Source organism: Pleurodeles waltl, chromosome 7 (assembly GCF_031143425.1).
Source record: "Pleurodeles waltl isolate 20211129_DDA chromosome 7, aPleWal1.hap1.20221129, whole genome shotgun sequence".
Lineage (NCBI taxonomy): Eukaryota > Metazoa > Chordata > Amphibia > Caudata > Salamandridae > Pleurodeles > Pleurodeles waltl.
The window spans coordinates 334,408,863-334,436,488 of NC_090446.1; the positions used below are offsets into that span (position 1 = coordinate 334,408,863).

General features: G+C 46.3%; 1 long non-coding RNA gene across 1 annotated transcript in view; it reads right to left on the reverse strand.

Annotated features, from left to right (window-relative positions):
• LOC138304068 (uncharacterized) overlaps positions 1 to 27,626 on the reverse strand; it is a 100,518-nt gene that overhangs the window by 4,756 nt on the left and 68,136 nt on the right. The window contains exon 2 of the long non-coding RNA XR_011205495.1: positions 16,557 to 16,634. This is a non-coding gene — a long non-coding RNA (uncharacterized lncRNA). The remainder of the gene's footprint in view (positions 1 to 16,556; positions 16,635 to 27,626) is intronic.

A 27,626-nucleotide genomic window follows, 5' to 3' on the forward strand; every position in this document is an offset into this window, starting at 1 on the left:
GCGGAACTCAAGCAGAGAAATCTGCAAATATTTCAAGATTCATCTCACAGAGGAAGCAAAAACGGGAATTATTACCACACTATTACATATTCTAAGATGTGGAACTACAGACGATGTGAAAATTCCACACCCTGTAAATAATGTACAACACGATATTGGTAAATCCTTGTGTGGTATTAACCAATCAGCTTGCAGTGGAGAAGAAAAAAACCTTTGTGTGTGTGTGATTTTTGGTTTATTTGCCATGACAATGAATATATCTCCATACTGAAATTCACTTTAATCAACAGTCACTGTCCTCTTTTTGCTAGCGATTTTTCTGTTTATTATTGTGGGATGTAATACCTTTCACCAGATCCCTAATGCACACCTGTTCAATTGAACTGAATTTTCATTTTAATTACTACTCTCATCTTCTCTGGAATTGTTCTCTTAGAAAAAATAATCTTATAAAATCTTACGTCTAGGCCCTGATTACAAGTGGGCTGGAATCAGGTGAAGTATTTACTACACTTGATAAATACCGTCATGGTATGGTTTTAATTAATGCTTATTATGCTTCCCACACTGAATTCTGCATGTATCATATTTACTGTACATTTTCACCAGGTAAATTTCAGCAACTTTGACAGCTTAAATTTCCAAGGTGGCATTTGTGGGAGGTGTGGTGACTACCACTGTACTCAGAATTCAATATGTGCTGTAACGTAGTTGCCACGCATATTGAAATTCACCAGCCCACTTGTAATCTGGACAAGGGTGGCCCCTCCGCTATGGCAGAGGAGTGTCGCTTGCTCCTGAAAGCAGAAAAATATAGTGATAATAAAAATATTTTACTATCAATTTATTTTTCTGCATAGTTAGGGCGGGGCAGCACCAGCAGGGGGAGTGGTATGTGCACTTTTAAGTGTGTATGTCAGTTTGGCCAGCCGTAAGAGCCGGAGTGAAAGACTTGGTCTCCACCCGGCTGTGAAACATAGCCAGGTGGAGACCAAGCGTAGTCTTTCACTCCCTCCCTGAGTGGCATTTCAGCTCACTCAGGCCAATCCCTGTGCTTCTCTCATGCTGGCTATCAGCATGAGAGAAGTATCGGGATTGGGTAGGGAGGGGAGGAAGAAGATGAGAAGAACCAATGCAGCTGGAGCCGCAGAACTCTGAGGCAGCAGGTACGTTTAAAAAAAATGAATTATTGCCTCTCCCCCGTTCCGCTTGCTGCCCCCTACACCCCTTCCTGGCAGCAGGTGCTACTGAATCCGGACCTAAAATTTTCAATGATCATTCAAAGTGTTACCAATCTAAGAAAAACACACTTACCTTTCCATTGAATGCCTGGAAGTAATCAGTGAATGTGAAAAGCAAATGAATAAAATATTAAGTGAATAGAGAAATAAAAAGTGAAAAGCTGTAAATAAAATAACTATTATGATTACTGTAAAAAATGTAACACTTCTGAGTGTGTGCAGAAAATACCCTGATAGTTCAGATGCAACATCATTGGCAAAGCCAAATGGTCTGCCTATACAAGAGTTATTCGCTTCAGTAATGTGCTTTTGTCATATTGTACACCAGTGTGGCTGCTGTTCAGCATGGCTAAAAATTAGTGATTTGGAGTGCCCTAGAGTGGAGTGGGAGAGTAGCCTGTTGGAGAGTGGATTTCTTGGAGTAGAGTGTCATAGACTGAGTTAGGGGGAGTAGAGTGTTCTAGTGTTGAGTAGAAGGCAATAGAGTTCAGTGGTTCAGTGGCAGAAAGTGTCATAGAGTGCATCGTTGTGGAGTGGAGTGGAATAGGGTGGAGTGGGTTTTGAGTGGATTGAGGTAGTGTAGTGGATTGGATTGAAGTAGAGTAGGGTGGATTGGATTAGGGTAGAGTGAGGTGGATTGAGAGGAGTGGGGTGGATTGGATTGGGTGGACTGGATGGGGTGGGGTGGATTAATTGGAGTGGGGTGGATAAAAATAGGGAGAGATGGATTGGATTGGGGTGGATTGGAGTGGAGTAGATTAGATTGGATTGGGGTGGGTAGATTGAATTGGAGTGATAGGATGGGGTGGAGTGAAGTGGATGGGGTTGGGGTGAATTGGATTGGAGGAGGGTGAATTGGAGTGGATTTGAGTAGAGTGGGGCCGATTAGATTGCCCTGACATCGGGTGGATTGGATTGGAATGGAGTGGAGAGGGGAGGATTGGATTGGACTGGGGTGGGGAGGATTGGATTCAGTGGAGTGTGGTGGACTGGACAGGTTGATTAGACAGTAGTTTGGTGGATTGGACTGGAATGCGGTGGATTGTATGGAAATGGGTTGGATTGGATTGGAGTGGGATCGATTGGATTGGGTGGACTGGATGGGGTGGGGTGGATTGGATTGGAGTGGAGTAGAATAGATTCGATTGGGGTGGGTAGACTAAATTTGAGTGATAGGATGGGGGTCGAGTGAAATGGATTGGGTTGGGTGAATTGGATTGGAGCAGGGTGAATTGGAGTGGGTTGGAGTGGAGCCGATTAGATTGCCCTGGCATGGGGTGGACTGGATTGTACTGGAGTGGAGAGAGGTGGATTGGATTGTACTGGGGTGGATTTGATTCAGTGGAGTGAGGTGGATTGAAGTTGGAGAGGGGTGGATTGGACAGGAGTTGGGGGGATTGGACTGGAATGAGCTGGATTGTATGGAAGTGGGTTGGATTTGATTGGGGCTGGATTGGAGTGGGTGGGCTCGGTGACTTGGATTGGAGTGGGGTGGACTGAACAGGATTGGTTTGGGGAAGATAGGGGTAGAGTCGGATGGATTGGAGTAGACTGGATTAGAGTGGAGTGGATTGGAGTTGAGTGGGGTGGATGGGATTGGAGGGGGTGGATTGAAATGGGATGGGGTGAATTGGATTGGGTGGATCGGATTGGAGTGGGCAGATTGGTTTGGATTGGGGTGGACTGGATTGGATTGGGGTGGGTTGGGTTGGATTGGGGTGGGTTGGGTTGAAGTGGATTGGGGTGGGGTGAGTTGGATTGAGGTATGGTGGATTGGAGTGGGCTGTGGCGGGCTGGAGTGGATTGGGGTGGATTGTATGGGAGTGGGTTGGATTGGATTGCAGTGGGGTGGGCTGGATTGGAGTGGGGTGAGCTGGGCTGAATAGATTAGATTGGAGTGGGGTGGACTGCACTGGGGTGGGCTGGATTGGATTACGGTAGAGTTGGTTGGATCAGACTAGATTGGATTAGAGAAGTTTGGGGTGAATTGAATTACATTGAGGTAGATTGGATTGGGGTGAGGTGAACGGATTGAGGGGGTTTGGATTGGAATGAGGTGAGGTGGATTGGAGTTGGGTAGATTGGATTGGAGTGGGGTGGAGTTTTTGGAGTGGGTTAGAGTGGGATGGTTTGGAGTGGGTGATTAGATAGCGGTGGATTGGATTGAGGTTGAATGGAATGGGGTGGAGTTGAGTGGGGTGGATTGGAGTAGGTGAATTGGACTGGTGTGGGATGGATTACATTGGAGTGGGGTGAGGTGGGTTGGATTGAAGTTGGTTAATTTTATTGGTGTGCAGTGGACAGGATTGGAGTGGGTGGATTGAATTGGAGTGGGGTGGGGTGAATTGGACTGGAGTGGAATGAGATGGGTTGGGGTGGGTGAATTGGGTTTGTTTGGGGTAGATTGGATTGGAGTGGGATGGATTATGGTGGATTGCATTGGAATTGGATTGGATTGGATAAAGGTGGACTGGATTGGACTGGAGTGGGGTGAATTGAGATGGAGTGTGGTGGATTAGATTGGTGTGAGGTGGATTTGATTGAGTGGTGCGGAATAGAGTGGGGCAGAATGTTTTGGATTGAAGTGGGAGGGATTGGAGTGGGGCAGATTGGAGTGTGGAAGAAAGTTTAGGATTAGAGGGAGCACATTGGATTGGGGCACATTGGATTGGGGCACATTGGATTGGGGCAGATTGGAGTGGGGTGGATTGGAGTGGGCAGATTGGATTTTGGACTGGAGAGGGGCAGATTGTTTTGGATTGGGGTGGGGCAGATTGCTTTGCATTAGAGTGGGCAGAGTTGGAGTAGGGCAGATTAGAGTGGGGAGATTGGAGTGGGATAGGTTTGAATGGGGCAGATTGGAGTGGGGCAGAGTGTTATGAGTTGAAGTGAGGCAGACTGGAGTGGGGAAGATTGTTTTTGATTGGACTGGAGCAGATTGGTTTGGTTTGGAGTGGGACAGATTGGTTTGGACTTGAGTATGGCAGAATGGAGTGTGGCAGATTGTTGTGGACTGGAGTGGGGCAGATTGTTTTAGATAGGAGTAGGGAAGATTGGATTAGGGTGGGTTGGGAGGATTGGAGTGTGGTGGATTGGGTTAGGGTACTTGGTTTGGTATGGATTGGAGAGGTTTGAATTTGAGTGGGGTGGATTGGTCAGGTGTGGATTGGACTGAGTGGTGTGGATTGGTGTGGAGTGAGATGGGCTGGTTTGGATTGGCGTGGTTTGGAATGGGGCAGATTGGAGTGGAGTGGGGTGAATTGGGGTGTTCTGCACAATTATGTGTTAAAGCAACATTTTGGAAATTAGACACAAGAAAGCAACAATGACACTTTGCAATATTTAGAACAAGATAATCGTCATCTTTTGAGAATAGCGCCCACAAAGAAATACAAAAGAAAACATGAGTAGAAAGTGAGAAACAAACATTTGTCAAACCAAAAGAAAAGAGTTAACTATAGAAAATATAACTTTGCAAATTTGTTTGTTCAGCTGGGCACGCTTTTGTCTGTCACCCGTCTTTGCATGGCACTAGAAGTTAAAAAGAACAAAATAGGACCTCAATCATGTCGGGAGCAACAGAACGGCACTGATTAAGTTGGATCAGTAAGTGCTTGCTACCTGCTCCAGAGACAGGAACGGACATGATGAAATGCCTTAAGCAACCAACTAGAAGACTGTAAAGAAGAGTGCCAGCAAGCCAAAAAATGGTAAGCAATGGCCGGGGTCCAAGCTTTTTTTGTTTATTATAACGTCTTGCATGTATCGCAAACTTGACCCTAAAAAAATAGAATGTCCTAAAGCTGAGGACAGACACAGAGGATACCACTGAAATAGGAAAGTTCCCAGAGAACCCCCAACAAAATATGTACATAAAAAGAGAGGAATACAGAATAAACAGGTGTGCTCGAACATCACCAGAGCTGGAAAGGCTCTGGGAAAACTGTTAAACATGTGAGTGTACAGGGGCAATGCAAAAAGCTACATGTATATAACAGTGCTAGCCAGGGCCGAAGCCCGGGGACATGGCCCAGCCTGGCTATAATTTGGTCTGGCCTCTCCAATTGAAAGCAAACTTTGAGTTTTCATTATTAAAAACAAATTTAAGTTTAAGCTCCAACACTGCATGTCCGCGATCTCCCTCTGCCTGCTAACTATTCTGAAACTGAAAGAACCTGGAGCTGTCTGCAGAGCAAGACAGTAAGGTAGGGAAACAGGCTAAGGCAGGTGACTGGGCCCGGCTAACCTATTATTTTTTTAACTTCACTCTCCACCCCCTGTTAAATGCATCAGTTTTGATGCTTGTTTTTCGTTTTCTCACTTGGATATGTAGAATCACTTTGGGACCGTGAAAATGCACTTAGAACAAAATATCTAGGTCCATATTTATACTTTTTTAGCACCGCATTTGCATCATTTTTTGGCGCAAAAGTGGCGCAAAGTTACAAAATACAATTGTATTTTGTAAGTTTGCACCGCTATTGCGTCAAAAAGCGGCGCAAAAGCGGCACTAAAAAAGTATTAATACGGGCCCTAGAGTGTGCGTTTACATTTTCTGTCTGGAATGGATGGGTCCTTATGAGCTTAGTGGGAGTAGTAGGGCTCATGGACAGGCACTTGATGCATCAATTGGAAAACCAAAAATACTGGCTGAGCACGAGAAGCCCAGGTCTGTGGGGCTCAGCTCACTGATTCAGATGAACACTGTAGGAGTAGATGAGCTTCTGCTGAGTGTCGCTTCCACAAGCAGCCCCTTACTTCCTTCTAGACTGGCCTGGAGCTGAGGAATCAACTTTTTCTGTTGGATGATGTGGAGCTCTCAACTCACCCAAACAAACTACAGCAACACCTCCTGCACCTGGTGAGTGAGCCACATAAGGGTCGTGGTAGGCAAAAACCCAGTGGCTGATTATGACCCCTGCAGCACACTACAGCCAGGCTAGGAGCCTAGCTATTAATAGTGCTGCAGAAGCACGGGTACGCAGGGGAATGAGGGACATTCTGCATCTCAAATTTGACAGTATTCTATTACATAAAGGGGCTATGAAGGACTTTATTTTCTTTACTTACATTAGGGCCCTTGGCACCATTGCTTGTGCTGGCTCCTTCTGTCACATCTGCACTAGCAATTGCACCAGAGAAATCACTAACACTTACACATGCACTCACACCACCATGGACATTTGCACCAGAAACTTCACTCACACCTGTACAGGCACATGCATCAGCAACCTCACTCCTACTCTTGTACATGTACTGCAACATGCACCAGTACCCTCTCTCCCACCTCGCTCATATATAGACTGGCACTAGTACCAGTAACGTCAGTTGCACATGCATTCAAATCTTCACTGGCATTTGCACCCATCCTAGGACTTGCACTGGCGCTTGCATTCACACGGCACTCACACCATTAATCACAACTGTGATAGTGCTAGCACGAGTAACCTCACTCACAACTGCACTCACACATGCACTGGCACTAGTACTCACAGTAGGATTGATACTTGCACCAGTAACATACATGCCAATAGACCCAATTCAGGTGGAAGACTCTTGATTGTGAGGCTTTATTTTAGCTATCGCCAGCCTGAAATTGCCTCTCATTTAATAGAAGTCTATGGGGAAAATACATTCCCACAATTTTATTATCAAAATCTCGCACTTTCGTATTCTAAAATGGTAGCATGTAGGCAGTAACTTCTTTAAAGTATTCACTCACACCTGCATTGTCTCTTGCACTCACATCTTCACTGCAAGTTGCTGCATTGTGGCTTTCAGAACACAGCCTAGTGTACTCACATAACATAAAATTAAACTATTAGATTCATGGCTTCATATTGAAATTGCCCACTGTGACGTGGCTAGTAAGGTGCCACAGCACTGACACAATATGAAGGCACACAGCACCCTATAGCTTAGTGGGGAGAGTGCGTGCCACACCCCTGCCAGGTCAACAAGGGTGTGAGGTAGAAGTTAGCAGAAGAAAGTGGACACCACTCAGAAAGTGAGTGCTGTTTGACCCAACACCATTGCCTGTAGGAAAGTACCATCTTGCCTTGCATGTTACCCCCATTTTTCACTGTATATATGTTGTTTTAGTTGTATGTGTCACTGGGACCCTGCCAGCCAGGGCCCCAGTGCTCATAAGTGTGCCTGAATGTGTTACCTGTGTTATGACTAACTGTCTCACTGAGGCTCTGCTAATCAGAACCTCAGTGGTTATGCTCTCTCATTTCTTTCAAATTGTCACTAACAGGCTAGTGACCAATTTTACCAATTTATATTGGCTTACTGGAACACCCTTATAATTCCCTAGTATATGGTACTCAGGTACCCAGGGTATTGGGGTTCCAGGAGATCCCTATGGGCTGCAGCATTTCTTTTGCCACCCACAGGGAGCTCTGACAATTCTTACACAGGCCTGCCACTGCAGCCTGAGTGAAATAACGTCCACGTTATTTCACAGCCATTGTACACTGCACTTAGGTAACTTATAAGTCACCTATATGTCTAACCTTTACCTGGTAAAGGTTAGGTGCTAAGTTACTTAGTGTGAGGGCACCCTGGCACTAGCCAGGGTGCCCCCACATTGTTCAGGGCCAATTCCCCGGACTTTGTGAGTGCGGGGACACCATTACACGCGTGCACTACATATAGGTCACTACCTATATGTAGCTTCACAATGGTAACTCCGAATATGGCCATGTAACATGTCTATGATCATGGAATTGCCCCCTCTATACCATCCTGGCATAGTTGGCACAATCCCATGATCCCAGTGGTCTGTAGCACAGACCCTGGTACTGCCAAACTGCCTTTCCCGGGGTTTCACTGCAGCTGCTGCTGCTGCCAATCCCTCAGACAGGCTTCTGCCCTCCTGGGGTCCAGCCAGGCCTGGCCCAGGATGGCAGAACAAAGGACTTCCTCTGAGAGAGGGTGTTACACCCTCTCCCTTTGGAAAATGGTGTGAAGTCAGGGGAGGAGTAGCCTCCCCCAGCCTCTGGAAATGCTTTCATGGGCACACATGGTGCCCATTTCTGCATAAGTCAGTCTACACCGGTTCAGGGACCCCTTAGCCCTGCTCTGGCGCGAAACTGGACAAAGGAAAGGGGAGTGACCACTCCCCTGACCTGTACCTCCCCTGGGAGGTGCCCAGAGCTCCTCCAGTGTGCTCCAGACCTCTGCCATCTTGGAAACAGAGGTGCTGCTGGCACACTGGACTGCTCTGAGTGGCCAGTGCCATCAGGTGATGTCAGAGACTCCTTCTGATAGGCTCCTTCAGGTGTTGCTAGCCTATCCTCTCTCCTAGGTAGCCAAACCCTCTTTTCTGGCTATTTAGGGTCTCTGTCTCTTGGGATTCCTTAGATAACGAATGCAAGAGCTCATCCGAGTTCCTCCGCATCTCTCTCTTCACCTTCTGCCAAGGAATCGACTGCTGCCCGCGCTGGAAGCCTGCAAAACTGCAACATAGTAGCAAAGACGACTACTGCAACTCTGTAACGCTGATCCAGCCGCCTTCTCGACTGCTTTCCTGGTGGTGCATGCTGTGGGGGTAGTCTGCCTCCTCTCTGCACTAGAAGCTCCGAAGAAATCTCCCGTGGGTCGACGGAATCATCCCCCTGCAACCGCATGCACCAAAGAACTGCATCACCGGTACCTTGGGTCTCCTCTCAGCACGACAAGCGAGGTCCCTTGAATCCAGCAACTCTGTCCAAGTGACTCCCACAGTCCAGTGACTCTTCAGTCCAAGTTTGGTGGAGGTAAGTCCTTGCCTCCCCACGCCAGACTGCATTGTTGGGAACCGCGACTTTTGCAGCTACTCCGGCCTTCGTGCACTTCCGGCGGAAATCCTTTGTGCACAGTCCAGCCTCGGTCCACGGCACTCTAACCTGCATTGCACGACCTCCTAAGTTGTTCTCCGGCGACGTCGGACTCCTTTGTGTGACTTCGGGTGAGCACCGTTTCACGCATCCTCGTAGTGCCTATTTCTGGCACTTCTGCGGGTGCTGCCTGCTGCTGAGAGGGCTCCTTGTCTTGTTCGATGCCTCCTCTGTGCATATTTTGGTATTGTGTACATATATCTTGTGTATATTTGCTATCCTCATACTGAGGGTACTCACTGAGATACTTTTGGCATATTGTCATAAAAATAAAGTACCTTTATTTTTAGTATACCTGTGTATTGTGTTTTCTTATGATATTGTGCATATGACACTAGTGGTACTGTAGGAGCTTCACTCGTCTCCTAGTTCAGCCTAAGCTGCTCTGCTAAGCTACCATTATCTATCAGCCTAAGCTGCTAGACACCCTATACACTAATAAGGGATACCTGGGCCTGGTGCAAGGTGTAAGTACCCATTGGTACTCACTACAAGCCAGTCCAGCCTCCTACACTGCCTATATGTATTTTTATATAATATAAACACATTTTTGCAAAGGGTAATATACTAGCTATTGCCAATGTTGAGTATGGCTTTGATGCTTGAGAGAGAGAGTGCCCCAAATGTGTCACCTTGGCACTCCCCTTTATAAACAGTTGTAATAAATAGCCCACTTAATATGACTAGGCCAAAAGGTTATCAGAAGAATTGTCTTGTCTGACAAGTCTCTGTAAAAGGCTCTTTGTAAGATACTGAGCATTGGTTGTACTGCTGGTTAGTTACAATGAACTGTGGTAATAACATGAAATTTGACCTTTGCACTTTGGTAATGAATGTACATACATACATAATCAGTATGCATGCTCTATATATTGTGTTATTGGGCCACTTTCATTTTCACTGGTATGGTACATTTTATGCAGGATCATCCATTATTGGGGTGTCTGTACGGTGTCTAACTGATACTGGACACCAAATGTATGCATTGTTTTAATTCTAAGTATAATGTAAGAACAAGACTTTTGATGCCATGGACTGAATTTTGATCATATAGACTGTGATTGATTGGCAATACACTGCATAATGAGGTTGTGCAGTGTTCTTCCCAGAAGTGTATTGATATTTTAGAATTAGGGGCATATTTATACTCTGTTTGCGCTGGATTTGCGTCATTATTTTTTACGCAAATCCGGCACAAACTTAACTCCATATTTATACTTTGGCCCTAGACCTGTCTAGCGCCAAATTTATGGAGTTTGAGTCATTTTTTTACTGTGGAAACCTACCTTGCGTTAATGAGATGCAAGGTAGGCGTTCCAGGGCAAACAATGACTCTAAGACCTTTGTGCCTTATTTATACTCCCATGCAAAAATGATGTACGGGAGAGGGAGAGCCTTAAAAAATGACTCTAACCAATTTAGAGTCATTTTTTAATGCCTGGGACAGGGCAGGAGTTAAGGGACCTATGGGCTCATTTCCATGGTCTCTGACCATTGAAGCAGTCCACAGGTGCCCTTCCCTGCCTCCAGGGACACCGCCTGCCACCCTCGCCCATCCCTGGAGGACACCCATGGATGGGGGGGGACCCATCTACGGTACGTAGAGGTAAGTATGGCCATGCCCAGGGGACTAAAGTCCCCTGGGCATGGCCATTGGGCAGGGGGGCATGACTCCTGTCTTTGCTAAGACAGGAGTCATTTCCATGGGGGTTGTGCATCAAAAAATGACGCTAGTCAGGTTTGAGTCAATATTTTTTACTCTAACCTGACCTGCACCATTCTTTGATGCACAACCCTCATTCCTCCCTACGCCTCCACCCCCCGGTTAGAGTCATTTATCTTGACGCTAACCAGGCCGTAGCGCGGGCTAACGTCATTCCATAAATAAGACGCCCGGCCGGTGCGTTGGAATGGCGTTAGCTGGCGGTAAACTTTTTGACGCAAATCTGCGCTAGCGCTGATTTGCGTCAAAAAGTATAATTATGGGCCTTAGTGTGCAAGGAAACAAGGACTGGGTCAGAACTAGGGAAGAGTAGCAACCCCTCATCTACCATGTTCATTCATCGAAGCAATTGGAGAAGCTTCACTAAGGGGCAAAGCTTTGGCGTGTTCGACATGGTTCACGTCACTGACTGCTCTCAACTCACCTACTCCATAAAATCTGATCTATTATTTAACCGTGGGTAGATATTGATCTTTTCATTTGCTGGATTTGAAGTGAGGATTTCCCTACTGCTTGCTGACAAACGGTGTGATCACGGAGCACTTACTTGGTTGTTCTGACATCGTTTTTCAAGTTCAAAGAAAATACCGAAGACGGCAACTAAGAATCATTATTGTGTTATGGGAGTTCATTATCCAGGTACAGTGGTGGTCCAGATAGCAGATACCCATCACGAATCCTCTTTTAGCCATAAAAAAATAATAAAATCCAAAACATGTCTGAATGAAAACAGCACATGTCCATGGCGCTAAATTCTGTTATTGAGTCTGTTTCAAGCTTCTCACCAAAAGGTAGTTAAATGGATAAAGGCATTAGGATAACTAAGGGTCAGGTGTACTATTAAACTGGCCACATAAAAATTGGTCACAATTTGCAACCAGTGTTTTTCTGACCAATGTGGATTTTTGCGACCTGATCTATGTGTTAATTCCAAATCGGAATGAGCCATAATTAGATACACGTCATTAATTTGATGAGGTAGTTTGCAAATTGTGACTCAATCCGATTGGACATAATCATAGGGATGGTAGTCTGCAAGAGTCTGCAGGCCACCATGTCTCCAAACGCCTTTTAAATGAATATTTGTTTCAGATTCAGTCCATTTTCCTTAAAGAAAACAGGCTGTGTTTTGAAAACAACGTTTTCTTTTTTGGAAAAAGTTTGTTTGAAAGTTTGCTGTGGTCTCCTTCACCACTGCACACTCCCCAACAAACTTTTTTTTTAATTAACAAAAAGAAAGGGGTCCCTTTGGAAACTTTCCTTTTGCAAATGGGTTAGTACCCCACCTTGGACGTCAGTAAGTTTTTAATGTTTTGCATCCGGATTTCAGTTCAAATTGGTACTTGGAGGAAGTGATGCCTACATGTTCTTCCAAATACAGATTTGACAAGGAGTCACAAACCCATTTTAGGAGTCGATTACATTTTGCAGACTCCTAAAATGGGTTTAGTACAATGTAAAAAAAAGATTTTGTTGCAAAAAATGGCAATTTGGACTGTTGAAGACTTTAAACACATTTAATACGCCTGGCCACATATTTGAATCAGGTGAGACAATGTGGTGCCATGGGAGAACAAAAACTGCCTCTTCCCAGGCTCTTGTCCTACCAAATGTAATATAGTGGGACAGCAAACAGGAGACTTGGTGCAGTCTTCAAAGATGTTTGAAAGAAATAGAATAATTGTCCAAACTCACAGACCTTACTCACATTCAGAAATCAGGATTTAAAAAAATCCCTCCTGCTGCCACAATTTCAAACTTACCCACTAGATCACAGTTGATGTGGGGGTGGTTCTGATGGCAAGGCAGAAAGAAGGCTGTCCCCAGCAATATTCCACTGTGTTGGGGGTGAAGCACAGATTTCAATACATTATGAACATTTTTGTTTAAGTGGTAATAGTGGGGCTTGATCCCATATCACTAAATGCTATGGCCAAGGTCTGCCATCATAATGGGTGTAGTTCAGCTGTTTGCCCACCATAGTGAATTATCCACCTTGTTTGGGTTCCTCACACGTTTTATTTTTACTGCACTTACCACATACACAGCTTTTTTTGAGCTCACATTTGGCAGATAAAGTGAGAAAGAAATAGAGAGGCGTGTTGTCTGGTTTCTGGGGCAGAAAGTAGTAACAGGGCAGGATTCTGTATAGGTACTATAGGTTAACAATGATGTCTTAGGGTCTAATATATAGTTGCCCTACTGTTGAATGACCAAATTAACCCCAGTGACACTTGTCTCACTAGTGACGGGGAGAACAAGATGTTAGGGCTAATTCAAGGAGGTGGCAGAAGGAATTGCGCTCAGACACAATATGATGGGGCACTGCTTAATTTGAGTGAGTGGTTTCGGTGCTTGGCACTGGCACTTAATTGTCAGCACCGGCTCTATTGACAGTCCATCACATGGTGGCGCTGAATGTTTCGTTTTGAGGTTAGCATAGCAACTGTATGTATTAAGTCAATTTCAACTGAAATTGAATAATACCTGTCCTCTCACATCATGATTATAGCTTTGTGTAGCCTGAAATAGTCTGAAATGTCACACTTGTATAAGGGGCGTGGTAAGGTGTTATGTTGGTACTGTCATTGGTTGCGCTGGCAGGGGCAATAGGTGGTGCAGGCTGCAGTGGCCTTCCGAGAAGGGTCCCAGAACTTAATTTTTTACAAATTAAGCACTGTGATTGGGTAATAAACACTCTTGATAAACTCATAGTCTGGCCAGAGCTGTACTTTTGTAACAGCTGTGTCTAGATACTCTAGGGATTAACAATGCGATATGCATTTGGTCAACTGTCACATGTTTGAATCATAGTTGTTAACTCAGCCTTTCATTCTTCTAATGTCATTAAAGTGAGTACCATTGAGTTGTATAACCATAAATAGCTATTATTTAGTACTAAGTAACTCTTCAAGGTGAATGTGTACTTTATAAATACATAATTGTGTTAGAGACTAAGGGCTTGATTTGGATACCAGAATGAGATGAAAACTCATAATGCAATGCTAGTTATAGCTCTCTCCCCCACCAAATAAAATTCTGATGCCTCGCTGCACAAAATGACTGTGAAGTGAAAATGGAAAGTTAGCCACTTGATAGCTTTCCCATGCCCACTACACACCGCAAATCTATTACACACAAGCCTAGACTGTGCCCTTAAATTTACACTCCTTTGCCTTGGTTGCCTAACAAGGATCTATGTTATTCAAGTGATTGGTGTAGCTAGATCCTTGCTAACCCTTCCAGCCAGTCTGACTAATTTTCTTCTAAAATAATGGTTAATCAGTGAACAGAAAAAATGTATTGCATAGTTTTAAATCTTGCTATCATTGGAGCATTTTTCTCAAAATTTTCCAGAGATAGAAAAAAATTCACCCATCAAAAGTATACCTTTGTTTTATCATTACTTAGGTTCATGAGCCCAAAACGTCATCTAGCTATGGCCCTGGTGTTAGGTACTCAACAATAGAATGCTAGAGGTAAAGGGTAAACTCCAAGAAAACAAGGGAGTGTCACATAGAAATCAAAGGCATGTCATGAAGAGGAGGAGGGGCATTGTGGGAAGATTGTGGGTTGATGCCGCAGCTAAGGGCCAGCTTCCCCCCATGGCTCCCGTGATCATGGCCTGGCCTCTGCCTGACGAAATCTGATTACCTCGGCAATCCTGGTAAACCTACTGCCTATGCCCACGCAGTAACCCGGACTAACTAAAGAGGAGATCTCGGACACAATTTTGCTTGACCATATAGAAGGGATCGCTCTCCTACTTACCTCTATGTGGCAGCTGGGTGGTTGGAGCTGATGCTGCTTCCTTGCACTGGTTTTTGGCCCCACCTAGTCAGCTCCTGTGGGGCTAAAGTACTGGCTGCGATCACCCAGACCACTGAACTCCATGGCGCAGGTCTGTATGAACGATATCTGAGGAGGACGCGCAGTGCCCAATGCTGCGAGGACCTGGCCTGAGACGAGGCAGCATATTCCTGTGGAGGATGGACCGTGTATATGGCAGTGAACCACTATGGATCAAAGAGCCTCGGGAGTGGGACAGCCCATCCTTAATCTTCTGGGGTTGAGCGCAGCACTCAGTCTGCTTACGGCTGATGGACTCGGTGGCCCCTGGACAGGGGGGGTAAGAGAACTCTCTGGCCAGTATGTTAATGATGGCGGTAACAGCTTCCAGAACTGCAAAGCTCCCCTCGACTGCTCAGCTGCCCCTTTCAGCACAGCGGCTGCAATGAAGGGGGCGCAACAAGGTAGCAGATTTAGGAAGTGGAGTCTCACTGCAACAGTGTAGCATCTCTTCCAACTCCTCAACGCCTAAGGAACAGGTGGCAGCCATGGACGTGATAGCTGATACTGTGTTGCCTCAGAGTTCAATCGACTGCTCTAGGAGCACTTCAAGTTATTTCAGCTCGCTCTCCGGTGGTGACTGAAGGGGTGAGCCCCTGCAAGCAGTCCAGGCTGGTCTGGGCGGAGAGCCGAACACTTGAGCATCTACAGATATTGCATGACTGGCGCACTCTCAGTATTCTACCCACGACATGCTACAAATCCCCCACAATCAGTCTATGTCTGTGAACCTAAGTGATTCCCCCGATGAAGCAGATAGTGGTTCGGTCGCCTGCTCAGCTGGGGAGGTAGCTCCAGAGGCTCAAGAGGATGCTCAGATATTGGAGGGGAGAGAAAAACAGAAGCCAACCTTCATGCAGTCCATAGGGCGCTCAGAGTAATCTGAAGAGTCCCTGTGAAGGTCAGCAGGGACCCAAGTTAAATAAGGCCCCTGCACACCAAACCAAGAAACACCCTCTTAAATGTAAAGCTCAGCATAGCCCACTGCGAAACTGGATAATAACTAAAGCTGAATGAAGCACCACCGTGCCCTGGCCACTTTTAACCAGTATAGAAGTGTGATAGGGCACGGGAATACACGGCGGACGGGCTGAGGTGTGAGTCCCCCATGGAGGTCTTCCAAGGTCGTAGTAGATGCAGGCATGGAGGAATGTGCTGACGTCAGTGATGTTTTCCGGACACAAAGAAAAGCTGGAAGAGGAGAGGAGACAAGGGAGGAGCGCGTCGAGAAGAGAGGAGAGCGTGCCAAGACGGGAGAAGAGCAGGGAGACACAGGAGCGTGGACCCGACACCAAGGAGAAACGGAGGAGGAGAGGCAGAGATGGAAGGAACGCAGAGACTCCTGAGGTTGGACCCAAAACCAAAAAGGAATCGATGAGAAGAGCTGGAGAGCCACTGCGAGGAACGGGAAGAGTGGAGAAGCCAGCCATGTCCCTGGAGAGACGTGGCTCTCTCAGGTATGTAACTGCTTGCGCGGTCAATGGACAGGGCTGGGGGGAAAGGTAGGGCGGGACCGGGAAGGATTTGGAAACATAGGAAATCACAGGCACGTGGAGGTGAAGGGGGTTATTGCCTCAGGAACCAATACCTAATAATGAAAAGCACTATATTCGTACCATAGTTTGTTTTGTTTCACTTGGTATGCCTGCTCTTTTTTCTTAAACCTGCACAAATTCATATAACAAAAACAAAATAAAGGAGACCCTAAGAAAAGAAAAACAATACTGGGTCCTTGGGCAGTACAACTTTTTTTTAAAACTGATTACAATCACAACAAAGGTTTCCCTACCCCTAAGCACGCCAACGGGCATGTACACAGAAAACAATGAAACAGATACTGAGATAAGAGAGACCAATTACCTGACAACGGTTTTCCATTTGTTTTCTCCCCTTCTTTTGCTGGCTGGCTGGGAGTGGAAGACAGAGGATCCTGATGTCCTAGGAAGAAACAAAGAAACTGTCAGACGGGAAGGAGATCAGAATCATAATAAAACAATGCAATGACCACTAGATAGTCAAATGAAAATTAGACTTCTGTGTTGGGAACAAATAAAGTCCAGCTAGTCAAATATTTATATACTGAATAAAAGCCTAATATACTTCACTGGACAAGGTCCCCTGTTACAGTGGTGTCAGAAGTGGGATTAGAAGACTATCTATACAGGGAAGGAAGTCATGGAGGTCAAACCTACCCTCGCTGACATGATCGCCCAATTGGCTGAAGGGCAAAGACACATACAGCTCTTATGGGAAGAACAGGTTAAGGAAGCCCATTCGGATAGAGATGTTCTGCAGAGTGCATTAAAGAATCAAGCTACCATAATCGCTAGTAATCAGTTGGTACATGAAACAGCCCTCGAGAAATTGACTGAAACCATTGCTACTACGAGGTTACACCCAACAGTATCCAGCTCTGTGTTGCAGAAATATCAGGAAGGAGAAGATCCTGACTCCTTCTTCACTAATTACGAGACGGTTGCCATATCTGCCAATTGGCCACGTGAGCCCTGGGCCGTATATTGCACCCCTTTTGACAGGGGTGCTGCAACCAGCTTATCAAGCTGTCAACCCAGGGGGGTAACACCGTACAGTGAGATAAAGAAAGCCATACTAGAAGGAGTGGGACTGGACAAGGAGAGTTATCGCTTACGATTCTGTCGGACCAAGTGAAGTCCATCAGAGAATCCCGGGGCTTTATTTTACCGAGTACAGGATGAAGGATTTAAGTGGTTGAACCCCACAGAGAGCACTAAAGCGGAACTATTAAAGGCTAGCTTACTGGAACAATACTTAGATGCATTACCTGTAAACACAAGAAATTGGATAAGGCAACATCCTGATGTGACTATTACTTCTGCAATTGAGTTAGCATGTGCACATCATAGAGTCCCTGATTTTTGAGTGACCCAGGGCAAAAGTCTACCACCAGTTCAAAAGACTCCACATCTTCCCCCACTCACGAAGACTCCACCGGGACTTCCCATAGATAAAAACCCAACTGGGCATTTCCTGAAAAAGGAACCCTTTTCCAACTCCCAATGTTATAACTGTGCAGAGTGGGGACACATAACAAGAAATTGCCCCCACAAACGCCCAAACCCTGAACCAATGGAGATAGAATTGACCAGAGGAAGAGTCTTGTGGGCTGGAGGGACAACTCCCCAACACATGACAGCTTGACTGTTACCCAAATACCCAAATACCCAAACAGGCCCTTGTTGATTTAGGGTGCAGCCAAAGCGTAATTAATGAAAAACTCGTTTCTAATTAACAATGGTTGCAAGAAGAGACCGTGGTGATAACATGTGTCCGTGGGGACAGTAAAAAATATCCATTGGCTGAGATATCAGTAAACTGGAGAGGCTGGGAAGAAAAAGTCCAGGTAGGAGGAATTCCCCATTTAGTAGAGGACATTATAATAGGCACTGATTATTCCGCTTTTCAGTACTTATTGGATAGTATCAACAGGCAAAATCCCATGAAGTCGTGGTTACAAGAAGCACTTTCTCCCAGGAAGAATTTGAACAAATAAAAGACAAGGATCAAATGACCAAAAGCCAGAAAAGATCTAAAAAATCAGCATACCGGTTGAATAAAAAAATTAGGAAACGTGGCAAACGTTCCCAATGAGAAAAGAGTAATGTCCAATTTGGGGGAATTCAGGGTATGTCAGCGGGATGACCCTACCCTCAAACATGCATGGACAATAGCAGTCACTAACCCTACCCTTCAGTTGGATCCCTATTTTTTGGGCAAAAACAGGCTATTATATAGGTGTGTCCAACAACAGGGAACCCTGAAAAAACAGCTAGTTCTTCCCCACAGGTACAGGGAACAGGACCTTCGTTTGGCCCATGGTCAGGTAGGGGGAGGCCACTTTGGTAGGGACAAGACAGAGGAATACTTACTTCGCCGTTTGTATTGGCCAGGAGTATTTGGTGACATCAGGAGGCACTGTTGAGCATGTCCTAAATGTCAGTTAACCACCCCCAGTTATGAACCACAGGTCCCACTAATCCCGTTGCCCATAATCAAAACACCATTTTCCAGAGTATGCATGGACTTAGTGGGTCCAGTTATAGCTTCATCTAGGGGTTATCAGTACATATTGGTCTTGGTGGATTATGCTACCAGATACCCAGAGGCCATCCCACTCACCAGTATGACAACCAAAAGCATAGCTCAGGCCATGATTGGTTTCTTCTCGAGAGTAGATTTTCCAAAAGAAATCCTAACAGACCAAGGAACCCACTTCATGTCCCGCTTAATGGCCGAAGTCTGTCAGTTGCTAGGAGTCCGACAAATACGTACCTCTGTCTATCATCCCCAGATGGATAGATTGGTGGAGAGGTACAATAAAACCATCAAAATTTTGCTGAGAAAGACCATAACTGAGACAGGAAAAGAATGGGACAAAAAGTTCCCTTTAATTTTATATGCTATCAGGACTCACGTTCAGGCATCTACTGGACATAGTCCATTTGAACTGTTATTTGGGAGACAGCCCCGTACTCTGTTAGATATGGCAGAAGAGCAATAGGAGGAAACTGAGGAAGAGTTGCGAGATATATCGACCTATACCAGAGAGTTAAAAGAAAATTTACACAGGGTATGGGAAGAGGTAAGATCCCATCTCAAAGAAAGTCAGGAAAGACAAAAGAAGCAGTATGACGTAGGAAAGAAATTAAGAGAACTATGAATAGACAGTAAAGTCCTGATTCTCCTACCCACAAATGACACCAAACTCTTGGCAAAATGGCAAGGACCTTATAAAGTAATGGAGAAAATAACCCCTTTAACTTAAAGGATTGAAATCCCAGAGGGTTCAAGGAAAAGCCAGATATATCATATTCATTTGCTGAAAAAGTGGAAAGAGAATGATACTACTCTCCCTCCGGCTAATTCAGCATTATTCATTACCAAAACAAACGCCTTAGACATTCCTCTACTAACCACCCCTGAAGAAGAAGACCAGGCATCAGAACCCTCCTATGGAGTAGACCTAACCAATGAACAAAGAAAACAAATAAAAACTGTGATCAAAAGAAACAAAACATTTTCTAAAAAACAGGTAGGGTTAATTTGATCCAAAACCATATTAGAACCCCAGAGGGGAAGATTGCTAGACAAAAACCCTATTGCCTTCCTGATGCACAATGACAGCCGGTAGAGAAAGAGGTGAAGGACATGTTGGAGGCAGGGATTATAGAGACATCCACTAGTCCGTGGTGTTATCCAGTGTTTTTGGTTCCAAAACCCAATGGTCAATGAGTTAATTGAGCGCCTAGGACAGGCCCGTTGTCTGAGCACGCCTGATTTGACAAAAGGATACTGGCAAATTCCTTTGAACCCTTCGGATAGAGAGAAGACAGCCTTGTCTACACCCTCAGGACTGTATCAGTTTACATTATTGCCTTTCGGGCTGCATGGAGACCCTGCTACTTTTCAAAGATTGATGGATATAATTTTAAGACCCCACCAGGAATACGCAGCTGAGTATCTGAATGACATAATAATATATAGTCACACATGGGATCAACATTTGAAGCAACTGGGGGTGTGGCCAGGCGCCGGCTAAGATGGCCGACATGTACTGGAGCTCCTCACCTAATCGAGCTAAGTCCCCCAATTATCCTGCCATCGATCTGCATCGTCTGTGCGGAATGGGTGGCCGATGCCTCTGGAGGTGGAGGAGCGGCGATTCTGGGGGCAGGGCGGTTCTGTGAGTGGCACGCCCGAACGTGCGTCTTGGAGGCCGGGAGACAACGCGCAGCAAGGGAGGCCCAGTGCTGATTGTGGGAGCCTGTCACTTGACAGAGAACAGGGCGCCCGGCCGGGGCCTCTGGAAATGAGTCTGATCGGCCACGGGGACCGGGAGAGGCCACGGCAGTGATTTGCTGGCCCGTGAGGGAACGCGCCCTCTACCCCATTTTTGGATCGTACAGTGGCCACGGGAGGCCTGCAGCCGATGCTGGCTGGGTGAACCGCAGTGAGACGGCCGGCAGGTGGGGCGACTGCTTCCTGTGACAAGGCTCTTGAGGTCAGTGAGGGGGGATGGGGTGTCGCCACCCAGACCAAACAGTGGTTTGTCACCCACTTCCCCCCCTGCGTTTAGCACTTTTTGGGAGCAGATATTGTGGCGCACCTGGGGCCCCCTCCTCCCACCCCCTGGAGGGGAGAAAGTGGATGGGTCTGAGGTGGCCCGCTGTGCCGGCAGAGAGACCACTTGGTTGGGGGTGGTGTGACCCGTCGCACCGTGTCTGGACTGTGGATCGTGCGGGACCTGTGGCCTCGTGGGGCCCAGGGGGCCCACTGGGGGTGGGGGGCACATCTAGCATGGTGAGGACCAAAGGCCGGCTTCTGCAGCAGACCAACAAGATGGACAACTACGCGGTGTTGAGATGGGCGGGAGATCCCGAGGTCGTGGGAGGTGACGGGGGTGCGGGGATGGAGCAGGACCCCCGCGCAAGCCCTCACTGAGAGAGATTATGGCAGCGACCTGAAGGGATCTCTGGAGCCCTGGCTGGATGTGGTGGCGGTGGACGTGGGCCTTCTCCGGGCCGACTTTCAAAATGTCTCCGAATAGGTCTTGACAGCGGAGACAGATATAGCCCGTCTGCAGTCTACATCCAAGGCACTGGAGGAGCAAGTGCGGTTTCTCATGGCGGAACATGGGCGCATGGCAGCGCACCTGGAGGACCAGGAGGGAGGGGAACAAAGAAACAATATCAGGGTCGTAGGGGTACCGGAGGGAGCCAAGGGCCTGAGTGTCGAGCTTTTTTGGAAACCCTGATTACTGGCCATCTGCATCCCAAGAGACTATCCTCGTTCTTCACGGTGGAGCGGGCGCACAGGGCTCTGGTCCCGCCTCAGCAACTGCCCCCCCCCCCGAGGACCATCATTGCACGCATCTTTAATTTCAGGGATCGTGATGCCCGCTCCTCCAGGCTGCCCTCTCCAGGGGGGACCTACAGTACGAGAATGCCACTTTTCGCTTCTTCTCCGACTTTACACTACAGGTCCCACGGCAGCACCAAAGTTTTTTGTAAGTCAAAAAAGCTCTACGGGACTGTTAACTTAAGTATATGATGCTCTTCCTGGTGTGGCTGAGGGTCATTGCGGATGGTAAGACCTGGCACTTTGCCGCACCGGAGGAGGCCTGGGAGTGGCTTGAGGGGTCGAAAGCGGTGGGCCGCCTGGATTTACAGAAGGCGAAAGGAGGGCCCAGTGGCAGGAAGAAGACGGCCTCGCAGTCGGGGCGACAGGAGTTGGGACCGGGACAGGCAGACGTGCCTGCACCATAGTGGCGGAGGTGTTGGCGACATGGCAGGTGCCTGCCGTGACTCGGCAGGAGACACAACAGATGATGCATAGTATGGTGCAATGGGGGACTGCTTTGAATTGACTGTATATATACTGTATGGTGGAGGTCATGCTTGGTGGCGCTCCGCTGTTTGGGAGGGTGGGTAGTTTAGAGCCTACTATGTGGGGCTGCAGGGCAGGGGGAGTTTTATTAGGGGAATGTTATTTTGCAGTTCATGGTTGCACCTTGTTCTTAAGCCATTGCATTATACCGCAACGCTATGGGACATTTCTTGGGGTGGGGACACACACGTGGGAATGCAGAATCGGGGTACACTCAATGGCAGGTTTGAGAGCACGTTCCCTTAGGGTCATGACATGGAATGTTAATGGGCTTGGAAGTCGCATTAAACGGACCATAGTCCTCCAGTTTCTGCACAGACATAGCCCCGATCTTGTTTTATTGTGGGAAACACATCTAAAAGGAAATTACTACAGGGCGTTTGACAGATTTGGATACCAGTTGATTGCTCATGCGGGTTACACAGCAGTTACAATGGGCAAGGCGCTCTATAAGTCGAATTAAGCTTCCATATAGTCAGAGGGGCCTACAGCTTCCAGCTACCACTTTCGCTGGTCGTCTACTTAACCTGCTCACCTTAGTAAACCCATATGCATTGATTTTAGGCTATGGCCTGGCGCTAGGCCCCAAGCATCAGTTTTTTCTGTACTGAAGCACAGACAGACCCTAATTACTACAAGAGGGTGAGATTCAAGTTTGTGAGGGATACTGTATCCACCTGGAAGGAAATAAGCACTAAATTCTCTTTGAAATTAATTAATCAGAAAACACCACTTTGGGATAACCTGATGTTTCCGGATGTTTTCCGCGACCCCTCGTGTAAAGTGTGGGCGAGACAAGGTATCCTGATGGTGGGGCATCTCTTTGACCTAAATGTCTTCCGGTCCTTTGCTGATCTACAAGTAGCAAATAGCCTCCTACACTGTCACTTCTTCAAATATTTGCAGCTGAGGGACTACTTGTACTCCAGAAGTACGGGTGTGGTGGATCTGGAAGGCTCTGTCATAAGGAGAAATCTGGTTATAACCCACCATAAATCTCTGATTAGTAGTATGTATCAGGGATTTTGTGGGCAGAGGAATGACGATAGCCCATGGTTAACTGCTAAATGGAGCAAGGCTCTTTCTTGTGAGGTACCCCCCCCCCCAACACACAAAAAAGAAGTACTCAGGGCATTCGAAACTGTGGAGGGGGTTGTACACTCTATGAAGCTGAAACTTCGGCAATTTCATCCAGTGTGTTTGCTCCATCACATGCCGGCTAAAATAGTAAAGTGAGGGGCGAGGTACTGCTCTGACAAAGCTATGTGTCCCAAGTGCAGTGTTTTAGGAGCAGACATCTTACATATGTTTTATTCATGCCCTGACCTCACCGAGTTCTGGGAAGGGGTAAATGCGTTGGTCTGGATTCTATTGGATTCCAATCACAGTTTACTTCCGTAGATGTGATACTTGGGTATATGCTAAGGTGTACTATGAACTAAAAAACGGGGAGGAAACGCCCGATGCCTCCAATTACATGATTTAACTCCTGAGGTTTATATGATGTTTACCATTCAACACTAGATGTAATGGAACGCTAAGCTCCACTGTTCCCAATAGAAAGTAAAAAGATAACCACGAGTTTCTTGTAAGAATGTCTTTTGAAAGGAATTAAGAAATACTCTTCATATAAATCAGGATTGTTTTTCGTATCTCTGCAGAGCTCCTGGCGCCTCACTGAGCACTGCTGTGCTATAAAAACGTAGACATAAACAAATATGTTATCTCTATGAGCCCAAATTGCTTCTTTCCCTCAGTTAAATTGTCCTCATCTGTTCATAAAAGCAGCCTGATTATGTTTTACCTATGGACTGAAAAATCTATATTGATCTCAAATTTTTCGGATCATTGATATTGTTTGGACACATAACGGTATATTTACAAGCTCCATAGCGCCACCGGAGCGTCACTTTTTGTGATGGCCCAGTGGCGCTGTGCATTACGCATATTTACAAGGCAGCGCTAAGCCCCTTTTTGTGGCTTAAAGCTGCCTTGTAAATATGCCCCCGGTGTCGTTTTCTGTGGCAGAGGATTGTGCAATAGCCCAGATTCACAAAAGTGCACCACTTTTGAAATGCAGGGTTGCACCGTATTTACAAAAATGCGGCTTACCCCTGTGTTTCCCCCTGCTCCAGCGTAAAATGTAGCCGCCAACGTAGGCAACCTTGCACCATAGTGCAAGGGTTTCTGCATTGAGGGGTGATTGTTCATGTGCAGGAAGGTGTCCCTTCCTGCACACAAACAATCATTTATGGCCTTTTGCTTTTTATACGTGTGATGCAGAATGCAGCACACTTAGAAAAAGCAAAAACGAGGAGGAATAAAAGTATTCCTCCTCGTTGCATCAAAAGCAATGGGAATGCGGTGGAACGCCCACAGCAACACCCATTGCATGTTCCTCTGCCGCAGAAAACTGCATCAGAGGGGCCCATACTTACAAGGAGGCGTCAAGCCACAAAAAGTGGCTTAATGCCTCCTTGTAAATATGGTGCAGTGAATAGTGCCACCGGAGCGTTATTAAAAGTGACGGTCGGTGGCACTAGGGCCTTGTAAATCTGGCGCAATGGGTGTTACTATGGGCGTTCCACTGCAAAACCTATTGCTTTTAACGCTGCCCAAGATTTACAAGAATCTGTAAATCTGTGGCAGTGGCAAAAAAGAATGCCACCCCAGGGATGGCGTTAGTATGGCGCAATGAGGAGAGATGCTTTCATTTCTCCTCATTTTTGCTTTTTCTATGTGCGCTGCATTCTTCAGCACACATAGAAACAGCAGAACCGCCATAAATGATTGTTTGTATGCAGGAGGGAATACCTTCCTGCACATAAAGAATCAATTCCCACAACTAGACACCCTTAACTATGGTGCAAGGGTGCCTGCGTTGGCAGGTAAATTTAGCCCCTGCGCAGGGGGAAACGCAGGGGTGCGCCGTATTCTTGTAAATATGCCTGCATTTCAAAACTGGTGCAGCGCTGCTGATTTTGGCGCAGCACCGCGCTACTCCAGTTTGTTCAAATCTGGCCCTTAGAGATTTAAAGAGCCATATGTGTGTTTTTTTTAGTTCTGAATAACTCTCTCTGAATATTTTTATTCCCCCAAGAACAATGTTAAAATGATTCTAGTTTTTTTTCTCTGCTCTTTCCCCAGTCCTTATTTTCCAATCCCGATCGTCAAAGCAAACAAGTTATTTAATATTATATTTAATTTACCGTATTATTCAATGTCCTCTGGCGGGTTCTTGTCTGATGGGTACATTGCCAAATTCATGAAAGACTCAGTCACTATTTACCAGTGGTCATTCGGATTTCTTGGGCGATAAGTCCCTCTGCTCTCACCTGCTGGGTGTAGCAAGGGAACCCTGGGCCCTGATGCAAGCAAGGCAAATAGCCCTCTTGTTCCTGATTGAGAAATAAAAGACAGGTGTAACTGGGGTTCAATTGGCCCCTCTAGACACCAGTGCGGCTGCACTCATTATAACTACATGTCAACCCCCAAGGTAACCTATAGCGCGTGTCCTGGCTGTTTAATACAAAGACTTTTTCTAAGGTCTATCAATCTTAAATATTAAAGAAATGTTCCCTTGCCTGCGACAACATGTTTGATGCAATGCAACGAGCTGTACTTGTATTGCCACAGTTTGACTGCTGAGGGGAAGGGGACATTTATTTATAGCAATCATTTAATGCAATGTGGAGCCATGGTTCACCTCAGAGAATATTTGGTAGATCAGCGTGAGGTCAGCATTTGCCAGAGTTAGGCCCTCATTAGGACCCTGGCGATCGGCGGTAATTTGGGGAAACGTACTGCCAACAGGCTGGCGGTACCTTTTCCCAATTTATGACATTGGCGGTTTAGCTCCAGCCAAACCACCAATGTACCACTCCGTCCGCCAGGGTGGTAATGGCCCCTGGGCTGGAGACTTCGGTCTCCAGCCCGGCGGCCGTCACAATCCCACCCTCGGGATTATGACCCCGCCTATCGCCATGGTTTTCGTGGCAATCTTGCAGGTAAATACCCCTGTCTTTTTCTGGTCTTTTGTTCAACGAAAGTGTCACCGTAGGGTGCTTTCTCTTTCCTTTTTGCCCTTGTTTTGGGTTTCAATGAACAGGAGACTCCCAACTCCATCCTACCTTCCTGCAAAGACTATTGCTGGACCAGTCTGGGAGGAATAAGCAAAATTTAAGAATTGCCCAGTGCCAGTCCAAGAGCTGGAGCTGATGAAAATGCAAACTCTGAAATTTAAAAATACGTATAGAGTAGAAACTACCAGTCAGAATGCCATGATTTCTCTAAGCGAATCTGGTATCCACATATATTCGGAAGGATTTTGTACATGTTAAACAAGTGGTAACAAGTGGTTATTAATGCACTAAAATGAAAAGCACCTCAATTATCCAAGTCAACAATACTAAGGGATGATATGATGCATGGCCCCTAAGGGATTTGAAACCAACACATTAATATGTTCCTTTATAATTTTCTAGCTCTTTCAGAGTGGGAAAACTGCCTTTTGGGTGAATGATTTGCTTTTAGGCACACTTCAAACCAAATTGCATCCAGGTGCGTGGTACGACCTACATGCATTTCAGTTCTGACTTGTGGCCCAATGCCCATTACCCGTCAGGAAGCGATTTCATCTCAAAACACCATCATAATAATTGGCACCAATGAGTCCTATTGAGAATCAGTCTCATTAAGGAGGCCAATGGTGAGGTTCTCTTGAGAGTATGTGCTAGGAGGCAGGGAGTGTGGGTACAGGACGAGATTCCTCTCTAGAAATCTAGAATTAGGATTAATGTTTTCCTCTGTTAACTTAAAAGTAGCTATGGAATAAGCTTCGTTTTAGCACCAATGGGTACGTAATTAACAATGACGGCCCCCTTACTCCATTATTTTCATTTATTTTTTTTGTTTTTTTTACTGCGCATCCTAAAATCACCTCAATTGTGCGTACTTCAGTGTGGCATTGAATCCTGTTTTGAAATCCCATCCTCTGCAATAGATCCTAATGTGTGGTACCAGTGCGAGCCCGGGGGCTACATTCTTCTCTATCACCACATGTTTAGCAGACATGGAGTCGGGCAGTCAATGAAACCACAGAAGATGACGGTTCCAATGCTTATCTAACTGCAGCTATTATGGGCTAGGTTGGACCTCATCCACCTCTGGGCCCCGGTGCTACTGCACTGGCTGTACCACTGGTAGCTACACCCCTGTTGCTGTTCCCTGGAGACCTGCCTGAAAAGAATATTTCTGTCCTGATCCAACATGTGCTACTCTTTTAAAGTGGTGTTTGTTTCAAAATCGTTTTTGCTGTGACTGTGTGAATTCCCTTGCTAGTTTTGTGGCTCCCCCCCCCCCCTTTTTTCCCCCCCTCTGCCCCCCTTTTTTTCACCCCTATTCTTAGTAAAAAGACTACATAGATCTTTCAGAGTGTGGTTTTAGGAGACTGTTTTTTAATCTGTTTGTGTGATTTAAATTGTGCTTAAAAGCTGTCTGCCCCCC